Source organism: Coloeus monedula, assembly GCF_965178545.1.
Source record: "Coloeus monedula genome assembly, chromosome: 12".
NCBI classification, from domain to species: Eukaryota; Metazoa; Chordata; class Aves; order Passeriformes; family Corvidae; genus Coloeus; species Coloeus monedula.
This window is the reverse complement of record NC_138792.1, coordinates 18387856-18394089: the sequence shown is the minus strand read 5'-3', so window position 1 is coordinate 18394089 and position 6234 is coordinate 18387856.

Below are 6234 nucleotides of genomic sequence, written 5' to 3'. Positions count from 1 at the left end.
ACAGGCTAAACAGCAGGGAGCATTTGGATTATAGGTTGGGAAGAACTTGATAATCTCAAATGAGGTTTTATTAGGGGATGGAGGAAAGAGCAGAAACAGCAACAGATCTTTTCTGTTCCTGGGGAACGGATGAATCCTGGCTATGAACTTTAATCTCATGAAGCCCAAAATTAAATGGCGTGGTTAAATAAGGGGTTGTGTCTTACCTGAGGGATTGTCCCACACCCAGCCACAGTTCTGCTAATGAAAAATTATTGCAGCTGAGCTCAAAGGGAGAAATACGTTCTTACTGATTTTTAAAAATTTATGGAAGGAATGGTTCACCTCAAAGTTAAAATGAAGAAGCTCCAAATCCAGTGGTGATACCAGGAGATGAGGGTGACAGCCCTTAAATAGATGGGAAAGTTTTCTGATGTGATTGGTTGGTTGCATCAATGCTGTAAAGATATTTTGGGGTGATCTGTGCTGCCATAGCTGGGAGCTGTGGGATCAAAGGGGTTTGAAAGTGCCAAGAGGGTGACCCAAACCTTCTCCCAGGAAAGGTGTGAGCCTTTTGCACAGCAGATGCAGGTAAACTCCAGGGATAGGACCTGAGGAGGACACATAATCCCAGCTTTGGGTAATTTTCTTTGAAACTCCTGGTATGTTCAAGCCTTTGAATTCTTGTCCTTACTGAACCTGACAGGACAAGTTTTAGTTTTGCATTGACATTTTTCTTTCTCTCCTTCCTCTGATCCAGGAGTGTTTAATCTGAACAAGTGGCTCTTTTTGAAATGGCATTGAAAGAAGCTGTAGGAATTCACAGGCTCCCCTCCATGATATTTTTGGGCTCATAGAACCAGTCTCCTGTGTTCAGAAATACTCCCTTAGGAGGCTCTTACATGGTACATTGGGGCTTCCATTTTAAATTAAAGGCACAAATTTGTGTGTATTTGCTTTGCAATGATCCGAGGTCTCATTTTCTTCTGAACAAACACCTTTACAGTGTCCTGGCATAGGCTGAGGTGGTTCATGTTGACTTGAAGGTCACTCTGTCACTGGAAATTCACCTCATTGCAAAGGAAAATTGGAGCTTTTAGCAATAGATGTGTGTTTTATGTGTTTATATACATATATGTACATACGTATTGATTTTAATATAGGCTCGTTGTCTTCTTCAGTTAATTGATTACAATTTTGGTTTGTTTCCTAGTTTAATCCATCATGCATGGGAGCCATGTGGATTTGGCTGTACTTGGTTTAGAACACAGCCCATCTTCGAGTATGCTGTAATACATGAAATAATCTATGACATTTATGAATATGTTGAAGTGTTCTATGTTTCTATTTCAATTAAACGGGAATCATCTCTGAGTTATTCCCTCCTTGCATCTCCAGTATGTTCCTGGTGACATCATCAGGAGCTGGGGACACTCAGGGGTGTCTCTGGGTGTCATTCCAGGCAGATCTTCTTGGAACAGCAGCTCCTTCAACCCTTGGCCAGTGATCCCAAGATCATGAGTGAGGAAAGCGATTGTATCGAGGGAGTAAAATGGGCAGTTCATTGGTAAAAGCCACTGCATACAAGGGAGAGAAAAAAATACTGAGCCTGAAAGTCCTCAGCTCTTTGGGGCTGGAATGTCCCTGTTCACCTGCAGTTTAATGTCCTCAGCGTTTTAAATTTCTCCTTAAATTCTGCACGGTAAACATTCATAGGAGGATTTAACTAAGGTGGGTAATTTTTATTCTGTAGTGGGAGAGCAAAAAGGAAATTAAATCAACTTGCTTGTCGAGGAGTTTTTAATCAAGGATAGAAACTGTGATTGGCTAATTCTTGCTTGGGTTTTGTTTGGTGTTTTTTTGGCTGTTTTGTTTTGGTTTTATGCTTTTGCATCTGAACTGTGGGGTTTTTTTGTCCAAAATACCTGGATGTCTGTACCATCTTTGTCTTGCTTCCATCCTTGTCATTTTTGTACAGCATCCGTCATTTTTCTGGGCATCAGGCACTTAAATAAGGAGCTTTTTCCAATTGAGATTCCCATTAGTTCTCTGCAATATCATTATGGGTCATCAAGGACCTTATAAAATGGTGGCTTTTTTGGCAGGGGTAGATTTCTTTGTAATACTGTTGCAGACAACAGAAGTGGCTGGAAAAATGCCAGAAAACGGAATGGAAATTTTATCTGATGTGGAAAAAAAGGTAAAAAAAATTCCTTGCATTTTTTTGAAATGGTACATTTTCATCTCAGTTCAGCACGAGGGATGTTTCCATGCCAGGATCTCCCAGCTTCTGGCAATTCCAAAGGCTGCTGGCTCCAGGTGTGCAGTGGCTGCAGAGGCTGCTCCTGCCAGCCCCACATTCCCATGCACAGGCACTGGCTGGATCCTTCACGGATCCCAGTCCATCATTCCCTTCCAGCCCCACTTTGAGTGCTGGACCCATCAATACTTCCCTGCTTCATGAATAATTTGCTTGATCTGCAGAGAGTACAATATTCCCTGCAGGACATTTTTTCCCAATGAGTCACTCTGCCCTAAATTTAACCTTCTGGATGCTGTGGATTTTTTCTTAAAATTTCTTTACAAAATATAATAGCCCAGCTAAAGCTTTTATGAAGTATTTTCCAGTCACTTAGTGGCCAAGCCCTCTGACTAGTTTGTATTTCAGCCTAGAGTACCTTTGATAATCTTTGCCAGTATCCAGTGTTGGTGGTCTTAAAATTCTACAACCGAGTGGAAAACTGTTAAGTGCTCAGGCTTCAGAGCATGCCTAATTAATTCTTTCCAGGGTTTTAGTCCTTTAAAAAGTGTTAAAAACATGGATTCAGTGTATCATTGAATATTGCATGGTTCTGTGGAAATAAATTGCATCAGTTTGATTCCTTTAGGAGTTCAGAGAGTTTTTGCTCTGTGCTTACTCTGGAAGTTTACAGGAGTCTGTGGAAAGTTCAGGTTAAAATGGGCAAAAGTTGTTAATGAGGGGGAGTAGCTTAATGGCACAGTGAGAGCCCAAAAACCACATCAGAAAACTCTGTGCAAAGACATCAATCAGCTGCATTTGAAAATCAGGCAAAATCTCCCTTGTACCCACAACTCCAAAAGCATTTCCTTATGTGAACTGTAATATTTTTATTTTGAGCAGAAAACCACATTTGTGTTTATTTTATTTCATGACTGCTTAAGGAGATTATAATGACTTAATCCTGGAAAGAGCTGGCAGAGCTTGAGAAGCAGGTGAGGCAAATTTGAGCTTTTTTCTCTCCTGACATCAAGTCCTGGAGGGGATTCAACCTCAGAAGAACCATTAAGGGTCTTTCAACATCCAGGCTTATGTGCTTCTTCCAAGAGACGTGGAGACGGGAGAGATGAAAAGGGAGCATGTGATGGAGATGAACTGGAGATTTTCATTTTAATGCAGAATTAAAGGGGCAAATGTCAACATGGGTATCTATTGCTTCCCCTTCCAGCACAGCTCAGGCTGGGGGATTGCTCTTGGCGAAACCATAGGGGACGTTGGTGGCTTTTCCAAGGTAAAGCTGGCAGTGCTTGGGTGCTCTTGTTGTGATCTGGTTTGCTTTGCTGTCCTTGGGTGTCTTGTGCTGAGGTTTGGGGAGAAAACAGTAAAAGAAGAGACTCGAAAGAGATTCACTCGCCCACCTCAGGAAACGCCATGTGGAATATCTTTTGGAGCAGGACAGATCATAGAACCATGGAATCGTTTAGTTTGGAAAAGCCCTTTAAAAACATGGAGCCCAACCATTCCCCCAGCACTGCCAAGGCCACCACTGCCCCATGTTCCCAAGTGCCACACCCACACAGCTTTTAAATCCCTCCAGGGATGGGGACTCCACCACTGCCCTGAACAGCCTGTTCCAGGATTTCACCACCCAGGGTCGTCAGGCCAAGCTCCAATGAAGAAAGGTCTGGAAATCTCCAAAGGGACTCAGGGAAGTCTCCAAAGGCAGCCCTGAGAACTCATCTCTTTATCAAATTCCAAGAAATCCTCTGCTTTCCACATTAGAGAGTGAAAATATGTTGATCTATCTACATAAAATGTAAATTTTTCTGGGAGCATGGATCAAACCACAGGAAATAACAACACAGACTGTGCTGATGGAGTCTTTGATCAATCCAAAGGTAAAACACCCAATTCTGTGAAAAAATCTGAGTTGACTTGCCCCAGCTCTTTGCTAGAATATGTATGTTTGGGAGAGTCACAATTTAGGTTTAAAAGCTTAAGGGAAAAAAAATCTTCAGGGTCAATTAGGAATTAAAAACATTGCTCAGGGTACAACTTTCCCTTCCATCCACTACAGTCCTGGAGCTGCCCATGGTGGCACTATCATTTGACCTCTGTGGATAAGGGGATGCTGAATGAAGGTCCCTGCTGGCACCAGGAGAGGCAAGGGAGGAAAGGGAGGGTTGTTTTCCTTGGAAATTAAATGGTATTTGTGTCTGCCTTTGCATGGAATGTGGCACTGGTCTGTTAATTCACCCCTTGGCTCTGGTGTGGCATTCCAGAGATCCCAACACAGGCTCCACAGGACAACCAACATCATTACCACTTTCTACAGGCTGTGGTAGAGGCCACACGGTCTCATTGCCCAGGAATTTTTTGGACCCTGAAGGTGATGAGCACATGCTTGGGGCTGCAACAAGGAATCACAGAATCATCCTGGAATCACAGGATGGTTGGGGTTGGAAGGGACCTTAAAGTTGATCCAGTTCCAAACCCTGCCATGGGCAGGGACACCTTCCACTGGACCAGGTTGCTCCAATCCCTGTCCAACCTGTCTTTGCAAAGAAACACCTGTCAGGAGTGGGATTTCAGTGCATGGAGAGACATTTCAACCTTGGGAACTCAATTCCTGTTCCACAGCCTAGGAATTTGGAGGATGTTTGACTGGGCACCAGCTGTCCTGTGAAGAGCCAAGGCTGGGCACCAGCAATGCTCTGCTTCAGCCATGCAAGGTTTTTCTGCCAGTGGGACCCAGAATTCCTGAGGACACTTCCAAATGGCAAACAGCACTAACTCGGGATGTGCAGTAGCACAAAAGCAGCAGCGCCAAACACAGCTGGCTCAAAACACACCCAGAAATGGGGAAGTGTGCATTAATCCCTCTTTTAAAACAAAAATACACAAGTACCCACTTTGCATTTTAATTTTTGTAATTGCAGTGTGAGCTACAAAAAAATCCTCACTCCTGGTGTGCAAATCCTTGTTTTCACGCAGCTCCTCTGAGCGTTGCCAAAGCTCCTGTCAGTCGTGTCCAGCTTTGAGGAGATCACAAGAAGAGATGGCAACCAACTGTCCTTGTCACAAATCCTTGAGACAAATTTAACCAGGACTGTGTGGTAGTTAAATGGCAACTGGTTGGAATCACACTAATGGATTATTTAGGTGATAGATAAGTTATACTTTGTATTTAACCAACCATTTTATGTTCAATACAAAGAGCTTGCCTTTGGTGTAGTGGAGCACCAGTGACTGTGAGATGGGTGTGTTATTGCTGTTCAAAACTATGGAGAAAGAGTGGATATGCTGGGATGAGGTGGGAAAGGGTAATTTGTGTAGGAATGGGATGAGTGCAGGTTCAGGGAGAGTTGATCCCAAGAACCTACATGGAGACCCATTGCAGCAGCTGGGAGTGTTTCCAGTGGAATGGCAGGACAATGGGACGGACAGAATGTGTTTATTCCTGCAGAATCCTGGCTCTGTGGCTGAGTTTTGACCCTGCATGATGGTAAGTCTGCACCCTGTCCCGGCTCTCCTTTCTCCCTGCGTTGGTGAAGAGAATTCTCTGGATCCTAGATCATGTGGAATTCCTCACGTGCTCACTGTCAGGTTGAACCAGGAGCAACTCTGCCCCTGGGACAGTGAGGGGAAGAGGTCTAATGTGTTATTTAACAGCTACCCCTGTGATATTTAAGAAAGACAGTGCAGAGGATAAAATAAATTATTATAATTTAAATTTTTTTGTGCTTATAGAAGATTGAGTACTTTCATCACTCTGTATGCCTCAATAAGAAATGTAGTCAAAATTTTTGTCAATCCTTTCCAGGTTCCCCAGCGAGTGTGCAGTTGCTTTGAGATGCTCATATGTTCACAGGTAACTTTAAATATTAAAATTAATTTGGCAACACAATTTCCCATAGGATAGGGAAGTCAGCATCATTTCTTCCCCCTGTTTAGAGCAGGTCATGACTAAGGCTAAGATTAGAAAACCAGAACCTGATTTTTGACTATAATTTAAA